This window comes from Watersipora subatra, chromosome 11 (assembly GCF_963576615.1).
Source record: "Watersipora subatra chromosome 11, tzWatSuba1.1, whole genome shotgun sequence".
Classification (NCBI taxonomy): domain Eukaryota; kingdom Metazoa; phylum Bryozoa; class Gymnolaemata; order Cheilostomatida; family Watersiporidae; genus Watersipora; species Watersipora subatra.
The window spans coordinates 41,920,957-41,947,987 of record NC_088718.1 but is presented as its reverse complement, the minus strand read 5'-3'; the positions used below and the strand labels follow the sequence as shown (position 1 = coordinate 41,947,987).

Here is a 27,031-nt window from a genome sequence, read left to right as displayed (position 1 = left end):
ACAGAATGATTAACAGTACATTGGCATAGTTTTTGTCAGTTGAATGGTGTAGCTAACAATTGAAACATTCTAAAACGAAACTTGATAAACATTTATTCGATTGGTCATCTCTGATGATAAAATGTTTGCATAATAAAACTCCCTGATGCAAATGGGTAGTTCATATGCCCGTATTGTTTTACTATTTTGTTCATCCTTATGCTCTGTGTAGGAAATTCCAATGCAGTTTAATTCCAGTGTGCTGATTTTGGTAAAAATATATACATTGTAGTTAATCCTGTGGAGCAGGTAAAAGAGAACAAACCAGTTCAGAGGTTTGTGATGATTAAAGTAGAAAAAACAGGTTCTTCTACATTGCGTGTCATCCTCGCTTGATTTATAATAAACAACAAATTAAATGTTCTAACATCTTGCAAAAGTCACCATATCACATGGACCATCGAAGAAAGTAAGTTGTCTTATGTACACTTGTGACTTACTATACAAATGAGCGGAACACTAGCTTAGTTTGCGTTGAATCCTAGTGAGACACAACGCTTACGGCTTTTGCAAACTAGGTCACAACGAACAGCATTAATCTCTCTGAATATCTCTAATTGGTTATTGATTAGTACCCTGGTAGTCTTGTGTGCTGTGCAAAATCGTGAAGTGTCCCATAAAGCAAAGAAATTAAAAATGCCCGCAACTATTCTGATGCATTATGGAAGATGGATTGGGTAGCCTAAGTGTTAGAGAGTCGGGATAGAAAACCTAGTGTCAGAAGTTTGAATCTGATATGATAAATTTTTTTACCAACCTCTAAGCTAAACAGACGGATGTAGCTTTTATTATAGTAAATATTTGATGATGTATTTTTTGAACAACTGGTCATCAGAAACTTGAAGACTCAAGTTACAATACAAGTCTTCAAAAATTAAATAGCAAAAAAGCCTAGTTGTGGCAACAGACATCAGAATAATGTTCATGTAGCATAAGAGACAAACAGAAATATTAATAACAAACAAAACTTCCAACTTCTCAAATACCAGTTCACTATTTCAGTTCTGTTCACTTTACTTCTACACAATAATTGTAAAATCTACATCAAGTGGATCAAAAAGATTCCTTTTTATTTAGTGCCTTAGGAAGCGCCAACACTTTACGGTATATTTTAAAAAGAGCTACCAATTTGTGACCAATTAGAAGTATAAAAAGTATGGTTTATATCTCCAGGTATTTGGTATATTTTTACTTGCTGATGCAATGTTAAGTGATGCAAAAACTGCTCAATAGAAAATCTGCTATCATATATATCAACTGAAAATTCATACATGTACAATCTTTGCTACGATGCTTGTTGTATTATTGTAGATTTCAAAATATTTTTTATTTTAAATGTTCAATTTGCCATTAATTTGGCAGGTTTTGTAGTTTGCTGTATTTTATGTATTACTACTTAAAAGACACCAAGTGCAATGTTCATTTTGCACAAGCGGAGTTATCCTCTCCTTTGGATAGAAAACCTTTCAAAATGAATTTTCCACTTGCAATATCCGAGCATTTATAATCAACAATTTCATTGAGTTTTTCCATATTGTTTTATGAACAGGCAGACTTATAGCTGGCATAAAAGTTTAATGTTATTGATGTATGAGCTATCTATCGTCAGTTGTGCCAACTTTAAAACTAAAACTGACTGATCATGAGAAAGTTTAAAAACAATATATCTTCTGTCTAGGAGTGCATGTGACTTACTGATATTTGTATTGATGTTTCAAGGAAGCTTCTGTTTTATCAAGTTTTGTGGCTAGGTATATAGAACAACAACATCTCATGCAGTAGATTGCGTAGCAGTAGGCACCCACTTTAAATCTACACAGGGAAAGTGCAAACTTTGATTCCAAACCACAATTTAATTCCAAAAATTAAGTTCATAAGACAAACTTGATTTAATCATTCTGTGATTGTTGATAGAGTATAGTAGTTGAGTGCTAAGACTAAAAAGAATACATCGCCATGAGCACACAACTACCAATAGCACAAGAGATACAATAATTTTCAACTCAAGTTTACTTTGAACATTTTACTCTGTCAAAAGCAAATAGCGCAGCAGAAGTAGTATTTGTTAAGCAATGGTCATATATTTTTAAAACAATGCTGTTTCAGGGTAGTTAGGCATGTTGTAGATTTCATATGTTTGCGCTGTAACAACATTTTTATTACATAACATGACGCTTCATTGAAATGAGTGCATCTGATGATGAACTGAGGCTATTTTTTTAAACTCCTAGATTGATTCTAAATCTATTTATATTTAAAAAGGAAATCGCACAGTTTTAGTTGATTTTATCAGAATTTGTCTTCATTCTGCTACCAACTGCAATGGTTTTTAATGTTTGAGCATATCTGACTGCCAGGATGTTTCACAAGTAAAATTGACAGCAATTAAAACTTGATTGTGATTAAACTGCTCAGAAAAATATGTACAAAATAATGTCACTAGCTGTTAGCCTTGTTATAGTTAATATCAGCTATTGAGTTCAAAGTGCAGCATTACATATCTCTATTCTGTCAGTCACTTTGCAATTAGAGACATAATCACACTTTCGCTTGATCTTCGTGTTTTAACTATGATGAATTTTTGTTGATTTTCATTTTAAAACATCCTTGCAGTCAAATCGCCTCAAACCTCAAAAACAATCGCAAATAATAGAAAAGACGAATACTTTTTGATAAAATCAACTAAAATTTTGTGCAAGTTCATTTTTAAATGCAAGTAAAATTTAATTAATTTAATTGGAATCTAGACTGAAAACAGCAAACAAAATTGAATGATAAAATTTTTTGATGTCAGTGAAATGCTCAGTAATTATTTGAGAGCTTCGCTTGCCCTTTTGTAAAAACAGCTATATTTATCTTAGGTTGGACAATTGGACCAAGGAAGAAAGAAAGAGCAGATGCACTGGTAAACCATGCTCTTTACAACAAGAGCTTTTTACAGAAGTTTATGAAGCCTGGTTACAAACACATAGCCCTTGTCAGGGAACCTATTTCCTGGTTTATACCGGCTGTCAGGTTTTCTACAGATTCCGATTCCAACGAGATCAAGAGCCAATTTCATATCACCAATCTAGGACCTCTGGTAAGAATTCCTGTCTTTTTTCTAAAACTAGTTATCATTTTCGTAAAATCACCTTTTTTTCTGTAAAGACCGCTGTATCTTGCGCAAGGTTGCCTATATTTTCGATTAAGCTACCACCTTTTTAATCGAAATTTTTTACTTTTGAGATTTTCTTTGTTAGCAACCCAATTTTCACTGAAAATGCTTTCAAAAAAGATTTAATTATCAGACTTTGTAGTATTGTTTGATGTCTACAAACACACAAAACTACAATTTCTAAGTACCTGCCAAACAAAGATTTTCCTATGGTGCATATTCGTTCAAAGCCTGATCGTAGAATTGATTCTGTGACAAGCGAGAATTGTAGTTTTTAAACATGTAGATCTTGACAGAAAATGTCAGGTCTTAATTTAAAACTTCAGGTTTCAATTTATATCAGTTAATTTAATGTGACACAATTTTTATTATAGTGATAGCAAACGCATGGCGTTCACCTAGTCTTTACTATACTGATAGCCGTGTCTGTCTGTCTGTCTGTCCATTTGTTCTCAGAGCGGTTCAAACAAATTTTAAAGATGTAGATTGCGACAGACAATAAAATGTTTTAATTTAAAGTGAAAGATCTCAACTCATATCAACTCAACTTAATTCATTTAATGTAACATAATCTTTACTATGATAAGAGCCGGGTCTGTCCATTCGTTCTTAGAGCATTAGGAAAAAAAGCTTCACACAGGAATCGAACACGCATGCTCAGTGTACCAGCCAGGCAGAATACCGACTATGTCACCCAACCACTATGCTGCGATTGCAGAATAATTGTGCAGATATAAAATTACATATAGCTACCTCTCACGGTGCACTGGACTGCCAATGTACTAATTTTAATCTAAAATTGCAAATGTAAAACAGTTGATTATTATAAAACCTTAATTTTAAATAGCTACAAAAATGCAACTGCCACTGCAAATTGATGGCTATAAATAACTCAAATATTGTTTATATTACTATAACTCAAATACTTTTGTTTAGAGCAACAATCAGTTGAGAGTTGGATCACATACACTTGTAGTTTTAGTTGAAAGAATAATTACTTTCACAATTGATATTATCAGAACATTTAAAGAACTTGAAACTCCGTTTTTGTTAGACATCATTATTATTATTGTCCTTGTTGATTTTCTCAGCTCTTCAGTCAGTGATAAGTTGGTATCTGGCTAGGGCCTCTAACCTGAGATATCCAACACCTTTCCTCAGTATCCTCGCTGATTCTAGGAGGGCAGGGATTTGTACTCTATCTACTTCCTTTTTCTCTATGCCCAGCAGCTCTATTTGCTCGCGCGGGTTTGCTACTGCTCACAGTGCTCCCACGATGATTGGTACTACCATAGCTGATATTTTCCATATTCTTCTCTATATTATAATTATTATTATTATAATTATTTAATAATGTCTGTTTCTAATTCAAACACCGCAACTTTAAATAAATTTACATAGAAGTAGTGTTGCATTGTCACAAGAATAAAAAGTCAAAGGCTTAAGCATACCAGTGGTGAATCGCACAAAATTTCAATCCGCTCGAGGTGTAGCCATCGAATATGGCCAACAAAATTAAAAGAGCTGTTTAAAAAATTCAGAACGGGCCTAAAGTTGTCATAGTCATTTTTATGATGTGTGGAATAATCTTCTTTGGAAAGAACTGTTAAACAGGTGCCATCTATTTGGGCAAAGAGTTGTAGAGGTCAGTGGACTACACAGATTATTTTAGCTGTGCGTTTAATAATGCTTTGAGTTAGCCAATTAGGTGAAACAGTCTGTCCGATGTCTTAATGCATTACTTTGTCAATTGAAAGACAGTTAGACTATCCTCTGAGCTGGTCACAACAAATCGTGTATTTTAACAATGATATTGTTAAAATACAAATACAAAAGTTCCTTTGCGTAAAAAGTAAATCCTCCAATACAAAAACTACTTATTTACCCGCAATGCCTTTTCCACCTTTATTTTGCAGCTTAGAGGTAAAACTCAGCTCTTTCTTTGCACACAACCTTAGAAGACATAATTATCAAAGTTGTGGCTGGTGTATTTATACAAATAGGCTCCAGAAAAAGATTTTCCAAGCTACAAATCCCCATAACTAAGATAAGGAAAACTCATCCTTAAGTACCTGTTCCTTAATCACACCTTTTACAGCTGTTATATCAAGAATCTTTGATCTCGTAGTCCTGCTTGAAACCATTGCACAGAATAACTTATAAAGGCGGTAATTAAAGTGCTTTATAAAAGGTTGCTATGTCCAGGTTTCAAACTCATAATATTAAGATTCGGAGGTCGACACTCTACTACTTGCAATGCTACTACCAACAATCATTAATATCATACTAGTAATGTTCCTTGATGTTCCTTGATGTTCCTTGATGTTCCTTGATGTTCCTTGATGTTTTGTGATGTTTTGTGATGTTCCGTGATGCTCCGTAATGTTCCGTGATATTAACATATTCTCACGAGGAAAAAGGGCTATAAGAGCAAGCTCATTACATTTTATTTCATGCTCAAAATCAGGCTCACTTCAAGCAATGTCAGGCTAAATTGGTAATTTTAGAGTTTTAGTTTTCTATAGAAGTTCACCATGATCTATATGAGAAAAACTCAAAGATCCGCCCTCGTATGCATTGAAGACCATTGTCTTCAATGAAGGCGTTCATGGAATTTGTCATAAAAGCAATATAGAAATTTGCTAGCAATATGAAGCAATCTAGCTATTTTAAAGTCAAAAAATTCTGGGCAATGCCAGTCCTAACAACTTTGTGGACACCGTAAGCTTAAATTTTAATAGCTGAGTAACCTTTTTGACTTTATATTACATTATTTCGTTTTTAAATTTTCTTTTTCAAATTCATTTGGTATAACTTTTCAAATTTCAGTATCTAAATAATATATTATAACAAAATATGATTATAATATATGTAATATACCATGATATGTAATTGTAACCACATCCCTCACATTTAAGTTATTTATAATAATCGTTACATTATGAATGAAGCACCCGCTCGAATCTGAGCATTTTAAAAGATGGCCTAATTCAAACGTTTACATACCTGGACAAGGTCAGTCTACAAATACAAAAATAACCTCAAATTGTCACTGATGTTTTAGCCTTTTATTGGTTTTAATTTCATTTGAACAACTGTTTCAACGCAATCACATCTTTAATGATTTTGTGGGCATCATAATCTTAAGTTTTTATCGATGAGTAACTTTTTTTGTCTTTAAAGTACATAACTTTGTTTCTTATAACATTTCTTTTTTGAACTAATTTGCTATAACTTTTCAGAATTCAGTATTTAAATAAAATATTATAACAAGATATGATTGTAACATATGTAATATATTGTCTATATATATATTTCTCAAAGTATATCGTATGGATGGATATGGTGGTACGCATTTCGGCTATAGATCTTAAAGATGTGGTTGCGTCAAATTTGAATTGATTTTAAAAGAAAGTATTTTTTTTGTCTATCAGTTGATATGTTGTTTGTTGTGTTAGGCGATCTCATTGTCAAGATATTTGAATATTAAAGTCGAAAAAAATTGATCACGGTAAAAACATTCAGACCAAAAAAACACACCCATGCAGACTTGCCCAAAATGATGCAACGCATGATACAACCTGTCTCTATCTCTCATATTCACATCGGCTATTGCGATAAAAGTCTAGTCTTACGCGGCTCTATTGGCATATATTTTACCTTGTATTTGCTCATGTTGTCTAGAATAAAATCTTAAATCCATCTACAGATACATTATTACCGATGTCTCAAACGCCTCAAACAAGGGAAATTAAAAACTTGTCATATTAGCTTCTTCTAAAAGCTGTGTAAACATCTTAGTACCGGCTACCAATTCTACCGGTCTACGGTAATTATGTCAAGCAAACTATGTAGAAAAAGGTCTTTGTATCGGCACAGTACTGTCGCTACCCACACTAATGATAAACAGCCAACCAAAAGCCCCACCCACATGATGCTCGTCGCCTATCCTTGAGGAGGGGGGAGGGGGCTGTATATCATTGCCCACACCAAAAACTAGTTTCTTACTAAGTAAAATAAGCAAGCTGCGTCTTTGAAAAAAATATGTGGCAAAACAAACTACATTCCTAAAAGTCATGTACATTGTATAGTCGACTGTCAATGTTATCGAGTCATTATTGGTAGCACTTTGTAGAAAAAAATTCACTGGTCACATTTGATTAGTTGACTCAAGTATTAAACAAATGGTCGAGCTATGCAGAAGTGCCTGCCCATGCAGCTCTGATTACACTTAATAAATCCATCTATCAGACAAAATTTCAGCACAGGTGTCGACAGGGCTATGATGCATTGAATGTTCTGCAAATCCTGTTTTGCATTATCTTCAACGATATTATTTTACTAGCTGTACCACCAGGCGTTGATTGGGTAATAAAAAAGTCTTTGGACAGAAAATTGATTTGTCCTTAACATATAACATCATTTACCATTCTAACTTTCAAACTACATATCATGAGAGAAGTGTTTTCTGAAGTTGAAATAAATTAGGAGAGAAAATAAAAACAACTGTAAAAGTTTTCAAACTTTGTCAAACAACTGTAACTTTCAAACTTTATATCATGGGAGAATGGTTTTGTGCAGAACAGGTTCATTTTTTAGAGGTATGAGACAATGTGTAACTTCTGAGAATACATGTATTTAACAGATTAATAAAAAAAATATGACAGAACATGGTAGTATTTCGTGGTTGAAATTTTATTAGAACAATTTCTGCCAAAAATGGTTGAATGAAAAATTAATACTAATAATAAAGATTGGAAACTAAGTAATAATAGGTAACAGTGATAGGACAATGAATAATGGTTAAACTTCAAACAGATATTAAACTCAAATTATGTTTAAAAAATGCAAGCCGCAATAAAAACGATAATGTAACAAACGTTAAAAACTTATATTATAAACTTCAAAAGTTATACAAAGTTTATAAATGTAATAAGAGAATGTAAATCTATATATATATATTTCTCAAAGTATGTCTGTCGTATGTCGGTTTTCCAGCTATAGATCTTAAAATCTCGCTTAACCGCAATCTGATGGATTTGAACTCACGACGGCTTTCTCATCAACGAGCGATCTATTCGGACGCTTTATCACTGAGATATAACACCATAGCAATTAGATACTTTTTCATATAAAATATACAGCATGCGCATGCTAATTATTTTAGCCTTAGGTTTTTCATCAAAGATTTTGAGATTTGTTTGCCTCGGAGCTTGAACATAAATTCGGTTCTCGACTACACTGGAGCATGTGCATCGCAATTAGCAAAGCTCCGGATATACTTAGAAATAAGCATTTTACGCTTCATAAATTCTTTACAAAAAGGGAGAAACCATGTGGGACGATGCCTCCTCTACCGAAGAAATTTGCTAGGGAGTTAACCCTTCTAGTTGAGTTACCCTAAATTGTTTTGGAGGATGAGTCTCCTTTAAAGATGTAAACAGGCTATTGCTGTTTATATTTTCTTTTTCCTACGATTTTTGATGCGACTATCTGTTGCACTTTTTTAGTATTGTATTTTAACCTTTAATGTTTTGGATGTTTTACAAACCAAACGTACGAAACCTTTACTTTTGCTTTCTGTTTCCATCATCATAAAAATGAAACATTTTATGAAAATTAAACACGATCTATATATACCCGTTTCTATTTATATTATGCAGAATACAGTACAGCTTATGGTGTAAAATGTTGTAAAAAGACTTCACCGAAATTGTTTTAGATCTCAAAAAACTCGGTTAGCAACGCTAGAACAGTTTCGCTAGAATAGGTTGAACTAAAACTAAACTATACCTATATATACTTTTCTCAAAGTATGTAAATGTATGTAAATATAAGAGAATCAGGAATAACTGATACTAACAATAAATCTTACAGATAATCTTACATTAATCTTACAAATGATTGTTGTAAAATGTGAAAATAATTACAAATTACTAATTGGTTAAGTTTAGAAAGAAAGCTGTATAAGCTAATACACAAAGCAAGCACTGATAGAAAAAATTTTGAAACGAGCATTTAAATAACGAAACAGTCGGCTGTTGAGGAAAGGAAATAGCGCTTGTTACCATACTATATCGCTAATAAAATAAATGATAATTAACAAATTAACAACATTTAACAAAATAAAAACAACTGTAAAGGTTTTCAAAGTTTTTCAAACAACTAAATTTCAAGCTTCACATCATGAAGAAAAGGTTTTCAAACCACTGTAAATTTGAAAGTTCATAACTTTTAGCGACGTATACTCGTAGCTTTTAGTAACGTACAATGGAACCTCGGCTATCGAACACAATCGTTCCAAAAGGTTGTTATGTGTTACCTGTTAGGTCAGGTTATGTGTTAGGTTGTTCTAGCATTGCTAACCGAGTTTATCGAGATCCGAAACAATTTTTTCCATTGAAATAAAATTATGTAGATTTTAATCCGTTCCAAGATGAGGAAAAACTTGAGTAAATTCGGAGATATACTTCGGTAAAGTATGTTTTCAACATTTTACACCATAAGCTGTACTGTATTCTGCATAATATAAATAGAAACGGGTATATATAGATCGTGTTTAATTTTAATAAAATATTTCATTTTTATGATGATGGAAAAAGAAAGCAAAAGTAAACGTTTCGTACGTTTGGTTTGTAAAACATCCAAAACATTAAAGGTTAAAATACAATACTAAAAAAGTGCAACAGATAGTCACATCAAAAATCGTAGGAAAAAGAAAATATAAACAGCAATAGCCTGTTTACTTTACATCTTTAAAGGAGACACAGCCTCCAAAACAATTTAGGGTAACTCGACTGGAAGGGTTAACTCCCTAGCAAATTTTTTTGGTAGAGGAGGCGTCGTCCCACATGGTTTCTCCCTTTTTGTAAAGAATTTATGAAGCGTAAAATGCTTATCCCTTTTCAAGTGTTTCCGGCGCTTTGCTAATTGCGATGCACATGCTCCAGTTGAGTCGAGAACCGAATTTATGTTCAAGCTCTGAGGCAAACAAATCTCAAAATCTTTGGTGAAAAACCTAAGGCTAAAATAATTAGCACGCGCAGACTGTATATTTTATATGAAAAAGAATCTAATTGCTATGGTGTTATATCTCAGTGATAAAGCGTCCGAATAGATCGCTCGTTGATGAGAAAGCCATCGTGAGTTCAAATCCATCAGATTGCGGTTAAGCGAGATTTTACGATCTATAGTCGGAAAACCGTCATATGACAGATATACTTTGAGAAATATATATATAGATAGAGTATAGTGAACTGTAAAGTGTACAATGCATAAGCTAAATGAGCTGCCATTGCAGGAGTTGTCTTACCTGCGTTGCTATTCAAAATTTTTTTTAGCAGATCAGAGTTTTTGTACAGGCTTAATATTATAAAGTATATAGAGTATAGTGAAGTGTACAGTATATAGTGCAATGCATAGGCTTTATTAATGTGATGTTTCTGTATATGTAGATGTATATATATATATATATATATATATATATATATATATATATATATATATATATATATATATATATATATATATATATATATATATACAGGCACATAGGTTAAACCAGACAGTCAGCTAAGCCAGACCACCCACCACCTCTATTAGTATGTTTTAATAAAGGTTGACTGTAAGTAAGACAGGATATAGTAACCATTAAGTTTAAAGGTAATATAACTTGCAGTTGCAGGTGTCTTTGATTATTCATAACCTACTTTCTTTAATAACTCCGATTGTGGTATCAAATTTTCATACTCAACTAGGACAGTAAAATGTATTTTTTAGAACAGCTACTTCCTTGTATGTTTTAATGCTGAGTGTGGAGCTGATCAGCTTCAACTAGTTAGCTGTCCGTAGAAAAACCATTTATAAAAAGTTTTTAAAGTAAAAATCTATATTTTCCTGCAATTAGTGCTCCTTCCACAGCCTGGTCTATATTTTATATATATATTTCTCAAAGTATGTCTGTCATTTCGGCTATAGATATAGCTATAGCGCACATTGATTATTGTACCAATGTGGCCACGCGTTACGATGCCCCTGTTAAGAAATATTTTTTGTAAGGTTCAAATACTATATCTGGAGTTTAGTCAATGGCCAATTCTTCTCAGGCAGACAATTATATTGAAAAATTTTAGGACTTAAGTATATGCAACGCGATGCTTTTTTGTCTTTTTTCGTTAGGGCAAGTTTGTTCGGCCCACGAAATGAACAATAATTTATCTCAAACTTGAAATTTGGCGATTAGTGTACAGGTTATATACGTTATTAAAATATACACGTCGCTGAACTCGCCATGGCAAGTGATCCGTTATCCGGTTTATCTGGTACCCGTTATGTTAAACACGATTCGCTAATATAAATGATAAAATTTATGTTAAGAGTTTGAAATTCACTAAAATACATACTAAAACATCCTTTAAGTATTTATTTCTCTTCAGTATGTGTTTAGTAAATTGAATTCATTTAAGTTAAATTCAGCGTTTAGGTTTAGCGTTTAGGTTACACGTCTGTCTCAAAGGTAAGAACTCTCCACGTAGTACATTGTAATGTTATATCATGCAGATCATAACCACAAAATGAACTAAAGTCATTGTATGTACCTATAGTTACCAAGGTTAACATAGCATTTTAGTACTATTTTTAATGATGATGACTTTTACCAAGAGGTGATTGCATTAGATAATTACTGTAGGTTTCTATACTACTCCGTGTACGTCTATAGCCTACAATGTTTTCGCATGCCATTTTTCGCATGCCAACACTGAATCGAACTTAAATCATATAATTGTATACCAAATAACTTTTGATTGTCATCGTAGCGAAACAGATTATATTTAACCATTACTCTCTAATGTGTTCGCATTTACATTTAAACATCTTTAAATTTTTACTTTTTCTCTTATTTCATTTCAACGAAACACTTCTTTCAAGTTTTGAAATTTTAAACTAACGTTTGTTTGAAAACCTTTATGGTTGTTTTATTTATTTTTAATTTAATTGTCCTGCCCAAAATCTTTTCCTCATGATATGAAGTTTGACAGTTGCAGTTGTTTGAAAAAGTTTGAAAACCTTTACAGTTGCTTTTATTTTTTCTTTTAATTTATTTCAACTATACAAAACAGTTCTCTCATGATATGTAGTTTGAAAGTTAAAATGGCAAATGTTGTTGTATGTTAAATACAAATCAATTTTTTGTCCAAAGACTTTTTTATTACCCGGGCAACCCCGGGTAGCACAGCTAGTATTGTATAAAACATGAATGCAGGCCAGCAGAGTTGCAAAATCTTTTAGCTGGTCATTTCCTGTTAGTCAAGTAGCAGACACATAGAGCTATTGCTTGTGCCACTCACTCTGTTTCCATGACACACCTGTTTGCATTAATTCGCATGTCAAGCGAGTTTCATTATTTACAAATCTTTATTGAATGTTTCATGCTTGCGAATAATGTACACGAAAGTGCCGTCAGACTATTCTATTGCAAACATTTTTATAGTCGAGTCATTTTTATCTTAAGTGGAGCAGTTTCAAATGCTACTTAGCATGACATGACTGCATTATTAATTATTTACCTATGTCACTGTGTCACTGATTATTGACTTATAGGCCAATAATCATTGACACAGTCTTCCCATCTGCCTCAGAATGTCTGCGAATGTCTATTGAAACACTTATCACAAGACAACTTAACGAGCGCACAACTCACACTCCGTATCATGCGCATCATGTAAACAGTAAATAGAGGATAGTCATTTTGCATACCCTTGAGTTAGATTCTGAGAGTTATTGCTATTGACATACACTTTGTGTTTTACATTGCTTTTCGGTTATCATTTTCAACTACCAACTAGAGATCGCAACATTTTCTTTCAGAAACCTGAAGAAGTAGCCACTAATGATAGTTTGCTCTTTGTAACCTGAACGCACCCAGGACATCCAGATGCATGGTTTCATCTTGGTCAGCTACAGTGGTATGGCTTCAACTATGCTGACAGGAATAATATCACAGCTATAAATAGCTTTATTGCATCTCTCGTTAAACAGTAAGTTAACCTAAAATATAAAGGCCTTTGCTAGAGATCTCTGTATCACAATATGTAAAGGTTAACTGGCAGCATTTTAAAATTACAATATTTACTATAATAAGAGCAGTGTTCGTCCATCTTTCAAGAATAAAGATTACAGCCAGATACTCAGATTCAAAGACAAGCAAACTACCATCTGCCCTGCTCAACTACCTTTTTACCTTTCTATTTATGAATAATTGTATACATACTTATTACACATGGCCATCTCTCACGATACACGAAACTGTTGGTGTACTAGCTACTTATAACAATTGGTGAATGATATCTTTTAGCAATTATTTTGATGTTAGTAGAACAACAAACAGTAATTTACAAAACAATACTCACAAGGCAATCCTTTGCTTGTCACATAATGATACAGTTTTCTTTTGCAAAATGTATAAGTAGGAATTGCAGCTATAAATAGTTTTATTTTAAACCTCATTAAACAGTAAGTTCAACAAAATTTATCAGTAAGTAAAATTATTTGCTTGTTAGAATTTTTTCTATCCCAAAAGGTTCGATGCTGTATAAGTCAACACTATTGGTATACTCCGGTTGTTGTTATTGAACAATGGTCAACATTTCTCTAGATGCTGTATAAGTCAACACAATTGGTATACTCCGGTTGTTGTTATCAGACAATGGTCAACATTTCTCTAGATGCTGTATAAGTCAACACTATTGGTATACTCCGGTTGTTGTTATCAGACAATGGTCAACATTTCTCTAGAAAGCTTTTGATCTAAATGTTCATTCAATAAATTTTACTGCTCTCTGTAAAAAGATTACAAAAGTATCAAAACATACTGATGCCAATTAACGCTTCTGGGCTGTAAACTTTTAAAGATGCTTTAAACTTTTCTCTGTATTTCCTTAAAGGATACGTCTGACAAAATATTGAAAAAAGATAATGTGTGAAGTATATATATAATATTATTATTATAAAAATACTATACGAAATATATAAATGTAAACAATAAATAAATACAATACTTGCTACATCTTTCGTTTTACATCCACGTATATTATACCAAAATGATGAGTGCAGCAAAAATTATCAAAGTTTTTCAATAAGTATCAGTAATTTTCTATCAGTTGCAACTGTTTTTGATTTTTGAGGTGATCTGATTGCGAGAATGTTTCGTGTTTAAAATTGGTAAGCTTTGATCGCAGTTAAAATGCTCAGATGGATCAAAAGTGCCATTGTGAGAGCTCTTATTGCAAAGGGATTGACAGAATAGAGACCCAAAACACTGCAACTTGAACGCAATAGCAGATATCAACCACGGCGACAGTAACAACTAGAAACTTCATTTCACACATATTTTTCTTCCAAGGTTTTAATCCTGATGAAGCAACCCATCTTTTCACAATGGTCATAACCCTGTAACTAACATACTGAAAGTAAAACATATAATTGCACAGTAGACAGAAGTAAACTGCAGAGTAGCCGCAGCACTGTTGTCAAAGGTCTGTAGCCCGTGAACCAGAAGTTATGGTGAAGTTTTTAGATTTCTATTGATAGTGACAAGAAGGGTAACTAATTATGAAACGCTGATTCAGCTCATTTAAAAAGGATGACTAGAAGGTCAACGGTAGTTACCTTAAAGCACATAAATTACATAATTTTTTATTGTACATTTCAATACATCTTGGTTTTGGAGTCTTGGTTTTAGAATGAGCTATTGTTTGTCATGGTGAGACAGACATTGGTTGGTGTTTATAGGATTTTCCCAAAGCTCTACCGCGAAAAAGTTTACTGGCATAGTCTCGAAAATTGTGACGTCACAATTCTCATATTCGTTGTTGTGTGCTCTTACCGCTTATTTATCAATTACGAAAGTGACAATAATGAGAACGAATGAAGATGACAAAGAAATCAGTGTCATTAGTTCTCCATGTACATTTTATTTCTATGATAAGTACTTATGACTCCAAGAACCATACTATATTTTCCTGATGATATTATGCACTAGCTCTTTATTTTTAATGCGATGTTAAGGGTGATGACTGAGACTAATTAATTTCAAGCATTGCGTGATTTCGCGAAAGTGCGATTGACATTTAGTCCTAGGGCCACGCAACCACAGGCCATAATTTAATCGATGTGATTTCATTCCCTTTATCAACGACAGTACATTTATTGAAGCATAATTAATTAACCCAGAACATGTGTTTGTATTGGTCGGGCTTATCTCGATCGCGGGCATTGTTGATTATCTAGAATCTCAGTTTATTATTAGCGCTCTCCGGGTTTAACAGCAGAGATTGTCACAGAAAAACGCAGCCTCAATGGCAGCGAAAGGGAACGACTTAAGGCTAAATGAGAATTATGACACCACATTTTGAGTACCTGAACCAAGTGTTTTTTTTGCAAGACGTACTTTTGACACCCGGTTTTTCATAATTCTATTATTCTTTGTGAGTTGAATATAGGCTCATTCGAAAGCCAAGACTCTGTATTGAAATATATAATAAAAAAATTATGTGCTTTAAAAAAATTAAAATATTGAACTGCCGAAAACTGAAAAACTGATTGAAAAACTAAACGTTTCAAAACACTTGACAAAGAGGAAAAACATGTCTGAGTGCCATAAACTTAGAGTGATTATTTTTGTTCCACTTGTAACAATATTTTCTATAATGAAAGTCGTGTCCACTCGTCTGTAGCAGGGTTAGAAGTTAGCGTGTAGGACTGCTCTGTACTGGACTCAAAATCTTGACAATCGTTTCAGCAGTCTGACACTCTACAACCTGCTCTAATTAGTCACTTCCAGCATTTTTGAATTATTGTTCACATACTTATTCTCTGTTTTTATCGGTTCACCAAACAAACTCTCACAACACACGATCCTACCGAGGAACAGGTACTAGTATTTAGTACATGCAAATACCACAGTTAACGATGTGGTTGCGTCAAAATTGAGTTGATTTTAAAAGAAAGTATTTTTTTGTCTATCAGTTGATATGTTGTTTGTTGTGTTAGGCAATCTCATTGTTAAGATATTTGATGATAAAAATCGGAAAAAAATTGATTGTGGTAAAAACGCTCAGGCCAAAAAATCATGCCCAGACTGGCCCAAAATTATGTAACGTAAGATACAACCTATCTCTATCTTTTGGTTTCACATCGGCTATTGCAATAAAAGTCTAGTCCTACGCAGCTCTATTGGCATATATTTTATCTTGTATTTGCTCATGTTGGCTAGAATAAAATTTTAAATCCAGCTACAGATACAATATTATCAATGTCTCAAATGCCTCAAATAAGGAGAATTAAAAACTTGTCATATTAGCTTCCTCTAAATGCTGTGTAAACATCGTAGTACCGACTACCAATTCTACCGGTCTACGGTAATTATGTCAATCAAACTAAGTAGAATAAGGACTTTGTATCAGCACGGTTCCATTGCTACCACACCGGCAACTAGTTACTAAGTAAAATATATGGCGGATTAGAGTGTCCTGAGTTTGCAATCCGAGTTGATGAATCAAGTTATACCATATTTACAATTTCAAGTCTGTAAAAATAAGGTGTAATATATTGGTATGATGGTCGCATAACCGCAGATCTAGATGTATTAACGATGGTACACCGACAAGTACCTGTTAGTTAAAAAAAATAAAACTATGTATGTACTGTAAATCTCGAACCTATTGCTTTTACCAGGAACTCGAGTTTACAACGCACGAGTTATGCACCGATTTGAAGAACTCGGCTTGTGAAAACCTGGTAAAATCTTTTTCCCGGTTTGTAAATATAAGGTGCAATATACCGGTATTATTGTAGCATAACCAAAGATCTGGTTATATTAACAATGATACACTGACAAGCACCCATTAGCTAACAGAAATTAAACTATGTATGTATTGTAAAGCTTCAGCATGTTCAACAACTCGAGTTGAGAACATAGAACACGGGGCACTATAAGGCTCCATAAAAATAAGCAAGCTGCGTCTTTGAAAAGAATATGTGGCAAAACCATCTGCATTCCTAAAAGCCATGTACATTTTATAGTCAACATTATTGAGTCATTATTGGTATCAATTTGTAGAAAAAAATTCACTGGTCACATTTGATTAATTGATTCAAGTAATTAACAAATGGTCGAGCTATGCAAAAGTACCTGTGATACAGCTCTGATTACACTTCATAAATCCATGTATCAGACAAGATTTCAGCACAGGTGTCAACGGGGCTATGATGTATTCAATGTTCTGCAAATCATGTTTGCATCATCTTCAACGATATTATTTTATTATATAAATTTTACAACAAAAAAATTTCCGTCTCACCATAAAGATTTTATTAAAAATATCCATTCAAGCCGTGGCCACTCACATAGTTTCAGCTCATACAATAGGACAAATTCATCTACTGCAGCAAACTCCAACAAAACATCAAGGTTTATGCAGCACACATTCAAGTTTCACTTACCCATTTATGGCAATTTCCACACTGACAAAGCCGCTTCGCTGGTGGGATCACATAAACATCCTGTAATAAATAAAACAAGTGCAATAAATATATGTCATTCATAGATATGTCGATCTAACGCATATATACTGAAAGCTTTCAAATTGGGAGTTAGGAAAGTTGCGAGTGTAATTTTAAAAATAAATGTTTAACTTAAGCATAAGTATGCCAAGTCAATGATTCAAAGCTTTAGTTCAGGAAGTTAAAGATATGCATTGATTAATTGATTTTCTTCACTTTCTACAAGTGAAAAGGGAACATCTAAAGTCTAATCATAAATCTAATTTACTAGGTAAAACTGCGAAAGAAAACTTGAAGCAAATATAGCTAGGTGAAATGATAAAGAATTATAAAACGAATATTGGTGATAGCAAAAAGTTATAATTCTATCAATTAGTAAATGTATTTGTGAGTACAAAAATTATTACTTTCAGTATATTCATCAATCTAAGCCATTGTATTGCTAGATGCTATGGATGAAAAAGAAGCCATCAATAACTCACTGTGTATCTGTATCTCTCACGCGCGCACAGGAAATTATAATATAGTTTCAGACCGGGAAATATAATGATGATGATGAACTCTTTATTGATTAAAAATAATACATAAACAAAAACAAAAAAATGCCCCTTTTTGAATGTAAACACAACAGTACATCTATAATAATAATAGGAGACTCAAAGTAAAAAATAAATTTACCTCTATTCTCCTATCTTCCTTTGTAGCATAACGCTGCTGACGCCTGTCAGCTCTAACTATAAGCTGTCTATCCCAAACTTTAACCACCTGATGCTCAGAAAACTCAGAATCACCTTCGCAGGAACTGGAAGCATTTTTACAATTCTGTTGTTCATGAATAAAACGTGTCGATCGAGTAATTCATTAAAGTAAAGATGTTAATTAATTTAGTAAATATCGATGTTGATGCGATTTAGAGTAATATAGAGTAAAATAGCAAAAATAGAGAAAAATCCCTAACTTTAAGATCACAGACAACGCGTTTTATGAGTGATAACATTTGTTACGACCTATATAAAAATTTCGTGCTGATGATTGGCTAATAAAGCGATCTTATACTTATCGCTCGTGGACTCTTCTCAGATGTATCACTCATTACGTCATGGATAAAGCACCAGCTGGAATCTGAGCTTTTTAAAAGATGGCCTCATTCAAACGCATATATCTCTGGACAGGGTTAGTCTACAAAGACAAAAATGACATTAAATTGTAGCTGATGTTTTAGCCTTTTTTTGGTCTTAATTTCACTAAATCGACCTTTTTGACGCAACCACACCTTTAATTAGCCACATATTTATTTTGTTGCTTGTTTAATAATGGCATTTGGTTGCTTGTTCATCTTTGGCCAGTTCACGAAACTGCTCATAGATTCTGACAAGAACCCCTGACCCCGTAAGGCAGAGCGCTCAGCTCTGCTGCATTCGACACTCGCTTTTAGGTTGATCAGGAACATGCTAAGTATGTGGGTGTTTGTTCAGACGGCATCTGAATAGCTTCAATTAGCTTACTTTGTTAACAATGAGCACAGTTACAAAATATGGTGGATACAATTGGCCTTTATTTACTGAAATTAATTTTGTGTCTACAATAATAGTTAAAGACTATTAAAACTATTTTAAACACGTAAGCTCATTGGGAAATATTTGGCCAGCTGTAACTATACTTAACTGTTAGCCACCTTTTTTCTCATTCATAAGAGCGAGTGACACTCTGTCAACCTGGAATATGCCTTTTAAGATGTCCAACAAAATGTTATAATAAGAAAAATGAAAACCACTCATATAATAAGCAGAAAAAGTGTAAGAAAGCATAAGTGTAGGAAATACACAAATAGTATTAATATTCTTACATCAGTTAATGTTTGTTTTTGACAAAGAGTTCTCATCCAGCATCGCAAACAGACATCAGCGTACTATCTTCACGTGTGTGTCTACTGAATTAAACAAATTTTTCCAAAATTTTTTCACTTTTGCTACGCAAATATCCGCTCTTACTATGCACAAAATCTCATTTCTGACACATGAACTAGTCATATTTTCATTTCTTTTCCAGAGCCGATGTTATAATGCTTTATGCTCAGCTAGACGCTTCACTAGTTCTGCTGAAGAGAAAGTTCCATTGAAATTTTCTTGATATTTTCTACAAATCTTACGGGTTCACAAAAAAATCAGAAGAAGAGCTATCACAAAAATCCATAGGAAAGATACTTTCCAAAGAAGTAAACCTCGGAGATAAAATTCTTTATGACAGCATGAACCGAACATGGTGGAACTATCCAGAGCTCAGAGAACAGCATTTCTGGGAAGAGGTGAGCATTGTTTAGGAACTACTTACTCCTGTGACTTTTTATGATTGAACTTGCCAAAGTAAATGGGGTGGCTATTGGTGCTAACTGATCGGAACTCAAGTATGGTAATGTAATAGTAGTTTCTTGCTTATATGGTTATGAAATGAATGTGCAACTGTCACGGACATTAATAACTCTGCCAGCGTATTATCCAACAAGTGAGATTAATGTGATGGCACGAATTCAATAGTTTGCATTTTCCATAAACATTCAGAGGTTGCTACAAAGTGGTTACATAGATGGAGAATTACATAGATTCATTGCAGCTTGAGAAGCACTTTGATTGGTTTTCGGCTCACTAGCAAACCTCATCCAGCATTCCGTGATTGGATGAGTCAACAATGCGAATTGCGATGATCTTAATAGGCAAAGAGCCTTGCAGGCTCTTTTTAAATAGTGCTCCATAGCCCACAAAGACATCTGATTTTTGGCTTCCTTCTGTTTAAGGCATATTAGCTTATAAAGATGCGATACTCAATCGTATTGATTTATGCAGTCCATGATAGCTAGCTGTAAAAATAAATTTGGTAGAGATATGAGATATTCACCGCTACTAGGCCTACTAGTGTTAACGACAGCCTTTAGCTGAACGATATTGGAAACAGACTAACTACCTAACTTTTATTGATACAAGCAAATACCCACCGTACTGAAAATGACTCAGATTTGGGTCTACAGATATGATTGGCTGATTTGGTGAATTACTCACGGCAGGAGAAAAAATATGCTTTTGTATTTCTACTCACCTTTTAATATCTAATTAATAATTATTCCCAGCTTATCAACTAAAAGAGTGGTATGGCACAGAATTATAAATTACTGAGCCAAAAGGAAGCCAAAAGTGGTAAGATACCATAGACCATGCTCAGCCATCTGTTGGCACCATAATGGTGGGTGACAATCAAATTACAACTGATGCCCTTTTGTTTCTTTGTTTATGATTCTTGCATGACATGATTTGAGAAAAAGATATCTGTTTAAAATAAAACTATTGCAAATAAAGTAGTATATACATATACATGTATTTTTTTATGTCACAACATCAGCTATAAGCCGTAATGTCAGAAATAGGTCATGATGTCAGCGGTAGGTAAGAATGACAGCAATAGCTCATAATGTCAGCAATAGGTCATAATATCAGCAATAGGTAATAATATCAGCAATAGGCCATAATTTCAGCGATAGGTCATAATGTCAGCAATTGTTCATAATGTCAGAGATAGGTCATAATGTCAGCAATAAGTCATAATGTCAGCAATATACCATAATGTCGGCGATAGGTCATATTGTCATAGACAGATCACCATGCTACTGGTAGTTGACAATGTCACTAGCAGGTCAAAGCACTTCTCGCTGCTAAAAGTACTGCTGACAGATCAAAATGGTGCTTAAATTCATAATGCGGCTGTAAAAAGTTTACTTGGTCTGTCACTTTCTTTCTCAGCTATTCTGTTATTTTGTAGGTAAAACATTTTAAGGAGCTGAACCGAGAAGTTAGTGCTTACTGTTCAAGAAAACATGAACTAGATGACAGAGTCTTCGTCATACCTGCGAGTGAATGGCATGAAGCTTTGTGTGTCACTCCTCAGCTCTGTTCTTACCTCCACGTAACGAGATTAGATAAAGACATGTTAAACCAGATCAATGGCTATGCTGATGAAAAATGCACCTCTTATTTCAAATATAGCTTCAAAAGTATTTTTGATAGGATTTTTAGCTATTTCTAGCTGTTTAAATTAAGCTTTTTTTCTACTAGCTGTAATTTATTTCTGCCAATCACATATCAGGAAATAAAAGAGAATCGATCAAAGGCGCATAATTGTTATTTTTATTAATGAAGTCAGGCATTTTCATCCTATTGATCCTACTTGTTTTATCAAGATCATTTTAATGCAGTTATCAAATTTATTTGAATATAAAGCAACCTCGTCTGCACATGCACCCTGAATTCTTGAATGAAAATTGGCATCAACTGTTTTTTCTTTTTTTTTGGCTCAAATCTAGGACAGAAAGTAACAACCGCAGTTGAAGACATGCAGCTATGGCAAAAAATGTTTCGACTGGTAAATTAGTAAAATTATGTACACTGGTAAAACGTGTTTTATTGTTGGCCTATATCAGCCATGTAACAAAAGAACACTTGCAAAAACTGTTTTAAATTTGCATTTTGATGCCAACGGCGAAATATTGTTTCCAACAAGCGATTGTATTTGCTATCATTTATTTAGAGCAAAAACCGACTGTGATAGGAAAGTATCTAAAGCAATAATAGTATAATATTATAGTAATATAATAATAAAAATGATAGGAGGGAAATGGAAACAAGCAACCATTGGTTTATAACGCTATTATGATATACAACAAAAACATGCTCGTGCTGAATAGCAATTGCGTATTAAATGCTGCAAACAGCATTACCTGTGTGTAGGAGTTGCTATGAAAACTTTTCGGTACATTCAATTCGACAACTGATAAAATTTATCAAGCCAACTGTAAGGTTTGGCTGGTCCCCGTTAAATTTCCTAATTTGATAGTGAGCTTTACAACCCAGACACCTTGTATGATTCACCGCTCCTGCCCAGAATAAATGCCAGTTTATCTGTTGATCTTGGGTGGTTTCTGGGTCTTGTGTGGTCTATCTGACTTGCCAGTGTTGTACATTTGATTAGGTGTGCTTGAAGCTATTTTTTTCTGTCAGCCTTTGAGCCAACAACATGTAGTTTTTCAGCTCTGCTTTTAATGCTGATATTTACTTTTATTTGTATATAAACATCGTCATTACTTCAATATCATATACATATGTAATCAAGAATATAATCAAGAATTAACCAGAAGGAGATTCGCAAACTATTTAGCATTTTTCTGGATGTGTTTTCAACGTAAATGTCATATCTTTCATTTTATGTGTTTTATTTGATACGTTGGCAATGGCTTCACAGATGATCAACTGTATAATTATCATACTTTCAATAACCATTTATTGACAATCAAGTTATTGTGTTATTGTAGTTTCACGGTATTGATAAGCATAAACAATAATTTTAAACAGAATTTACACTATGCCTCTTCACTCATATGCGACAACATAACTGTGAACCAAGAGATGCACTACGAAAACAACTTTATCTAACAACCCATATTTAATTGTGTATACTCGCTAACCTTTAACTTTCGATTGAAAATCAGTACAAATTTAATGCGTTATACTCAAATAAATACAGTAGTATAAAGTACAGTCGTTTACGCCAAGTCAGTATAAAATCAGTATAAATATACACATAAGTCTGTCATCTCTTAGAGTAGTTATTGTGTACTTGTGAGAAGTGACCAACACCTTAAATCAAAAGAACCATTCATATACACTCTGAGAATCAGGCTAAGAGCAGTTGTGGAAAATTATCTTTTGTACTAATGATTAGCGAAGTTATTCCCGAATCACAAAACTTATCGATACTGACCTCTCTGCATAAAAGTTTTGGTAGCTAGGAAAGTTGCCAGTTGAATGTTGTAATATAAGTTAAAAACAAGCAATTTTTTCTAAAGAGATACACACATATATACCATATGTAGTAAAATACAACAGCGCAAGTGACCATGCCTAACGTAGTACTATTTAATAGTACTGATGGCAGTGAAGATGGCAACGATGACAATGTTATTAAAAATATACGTTATTCAAAATGCAACCAGAAAAGACATTGTTGAAAAATCATGGCTTAAAGAGCTACTTCCATTTCCTGTTGTTCCGTGTCATTATAACATCAACGATTGCTTTTAAGTTACAGTGTTATGCGTCACTTTTGACTTAGTTATATTTTATTTTATATTTGCTTGCAATTCTTGAAATAAAACTTTAAAGATAGCCTCAGATACAGCTATAACTGTTTAAAATGATTTGGAAATAGGTTGGTTGGAATTTCTCCCAATGTTTGTCTCTAAATGCAGTGTAAACTTATGAATAACCTATGCTGTTGAGACCATATATTTACCACTTATAAACTTTATGTTCAACTGCTGATATCATTTTTGGGAAGTTTAGGCATGTCTTTTCCTCTAAGGGTTTTAACTGCAATCAAATTTGGTCAAGTTTAATGTTGGAACATCCTGGCAGTCATGGCAGACCATTTAATATAAAGAATTACGAATATAACAAAATTTCCTTGTTCACAAGCTGAAATGGTGCTCCAACGTTTTGCTGAGCTTTTGTTCCGTATATTTGACACGCGTAACCAAATAGCTTGCGTATTACTCACAATATTATTGGCTGCTTATCTTCATTAGAAATCATTTTAAATAGGTTACAAAAAGTAGCCAGTGATTGAACGATTACAAAGAAAACTAGAATCTATCTGCTTGACTTTTTTTCTAAACTCATTCTAACAGGTCTTTGGTTGCTGCTAAAATGTCTACTGAAAGAAAAGCTATATCTTTCTTGCTTTTGGCGGTTAGATTTATGGCTTTCAAAGGTCTTCTGACTGACCAGGTATGTTTATTGTCACACTTTTGTGATGCTGTTCATAAAATGGTAACATGCCATCTCTGTAAAGTCCCATTATGCATCTTCATATATAGATGTATTATAGCAACGATGCAATACACTTATTACAATATGTAGGAAACATGAAGCTGATGGTTTGAGACCTACACAGCCCTTTGAAAACAAAAAATAAAGACATCCAGTCACAGATAACAGGTTTTTTGCAAAATATATTTATCTAATTCAGCCCAACATGCTAGTTTTACCATATTTGACAGAATCATCAATTAGGAACATTTCAAATGATCTGAAACTTAGGTATCGCTATTTTTCTGGTGAACATTCAAGTTTGATAGCTGGTAAACGTTGAACTGTTATAATGTAGAATAATGAAATATTGAAAATTTAGTAAAATATAATATAGTACGGTATGATATGACTTTACTTATTAGGTTACCCCACTAACCACTGTTATCTGATGAGTGAGGTCTATGCAGAGGTCAGCTACTAGACTCTTATTAAACAGAGATGTCATATCAATAAATATCCTCATTTATATTTAACAAATACTAGTCGAATACCGAGCGTTGCATGGGGAACCGAACGATGGTTTTTGAGATTTGTATATATAGACGATTGTGTAATGATATTCTAGCGACCCTTTTAGTATTAAGTTCTGCAGCTAACACCATTTATTCAAAATAATTTACTTATATTAATACTAAACATTTTGTTGGTCAGCACTAGTAATGTTACTCTAAAAACTTAGCCTATCAATAGATTAATAAAGTGAAAAAGAAGATAACTCTGACATTTGACTCTCTGATAACCCTTGCCCAAAAATATACGTGCACAGAAACAATGTACAATCTCGATACAATACAATGCTTTTATTTTTATTTATTTTTCATTAAAGTTATTTGCAAATAGAATATGGCTTTATTTGAAGTCAAAATGAGTAAAAGTGTCAGAAATGATTAAGGTTGAATCACTATAAGAGTTACTCAATATGGCTGTTTAAGACAATAATTAAATTCATCAAAGTCTTCTCTTTTTAAGCTTTCTTTCGATGTATAATTTGTATGGGAACAGCTCAAAAACAATACTTAAAAAGAAATAAACCTATTGAGTGCGGCGACGTCAACAGAGAAAATATTCTGTTGGAGGGACAGTTTATTTGTCACACCACTGTACCTATTTCGAGAGTGTAGCAAATTAAATTTTCAAGGTTTTTAGCTTGATCACATTAAATATAGAAAATTTTTCTCTATTCTTCATTATTAGACATAACAGACTCTTCAATAAGTAAAAACTAGGAGAATATAGCAAAGTGTATAACTTTAATCATGAAAAGGCCATAGAGCTGTTTCTCTCACTACTTTGCTGTTTAATTTTAGAGGCAAAAAGTGTTTATTAAAAAATTGAAACTTATGATAAACGATACATTGGTTTTTTTATTACTCTTGCGTCGTGAAAGCTCATTACGAGCACAATTGTTATATCAGTCTACGAGGGTTCTTTGCTTTCCTGTTACATCTTGTGAAGTGTAAAAGTACAAAATGCTTGTGACATCTTTTATTATGCCTCTTTAACACACTGAAATTTTAAACTCCTTTAACGAACTTAAAAAAAAAGTAGCATGCTTATGATTAACGAAAAAGTGACTTTATTAGAGTTTATTAGCTTCTATTTTGCAAGTCTTAACATTTTATGTGGTCACAGGTCGCGGCGCATCACGAATCATGAGAGATTACTGTAACTGCAAACATTAGGAGTAGTGGATTATAACTTTCAGTTGATTTTATCTTATGTAGCATTGTTGAATCCTAGTTTTAACAGTTCCCGACACTGTGTAGCATTTTTGTAACACTGTGCATCACTGTTGTATTACAGTTGTAACACTGCAAAAGACTGTCTAGCACTGTTGCATCATTGTGATAAACTCTGCTATGATGTGTCGTAGTGTTGTATCACAGTTGTAACTCTGAATAGCTCGGTTGTATCACATTTGTAACACTATACACCACTGGGTACCATCGTCACAACACTGTGCAACATTATGTAGCATTTTTGCTGCAAATAAATAATTTTCTTGCTCAGCGTGTGACAAATTATTTAGCTAGTAAGTCCTTCAACAACTAAAACTTACCACGACTCACAGCTTATTGCATTATTGGTTTTTGCGCAATTGTCAAAGAACAAGTTGTCAATAGATCTTTTGTCTGCAATCAATATGGTCTACGATCAAATTGCTCATCAGTTTGTTCACTGATCAATTGGCATTGGCCAACAGCTTGTATTGCTTTTCACAATGCATCTCATTTGCTGCGTGATTACTCATACTGATACGTTTAACTCATTCCTCTAGTTGCCTCAACCAGTGTAATAAGGTAAAGTGGTGCTTTGTTGTTGGTGTATGACTAAATTATTTTCTTAGTGATGACAGGTTTAC

At 33.4% G+C, this 27,031-nt stretch overlaps 1 long non-coding RNA gene across 1 annotated transcript; it reads left to right on the top strand.

Annotated features, from left to right (window-relative positions):
- Positions 1–229: 229 nt before the first annotated feature.
- Positions 230–22,031, top strand: LOC137408652 (uncharacterized). Its single transcript, XR_010980105.1, has 5 exons — positions 230–448; positions 2,901–3,121; positions 13,064–13,233; positions 19,808–20,063; positions 21,566–22,031. It is a non-coding gene; the product is annotated as an uncharacterized lncRNA (long non-coding RNA).
- Positions 22,032–27,031: the final 5,000 nt, after the last annotated feature.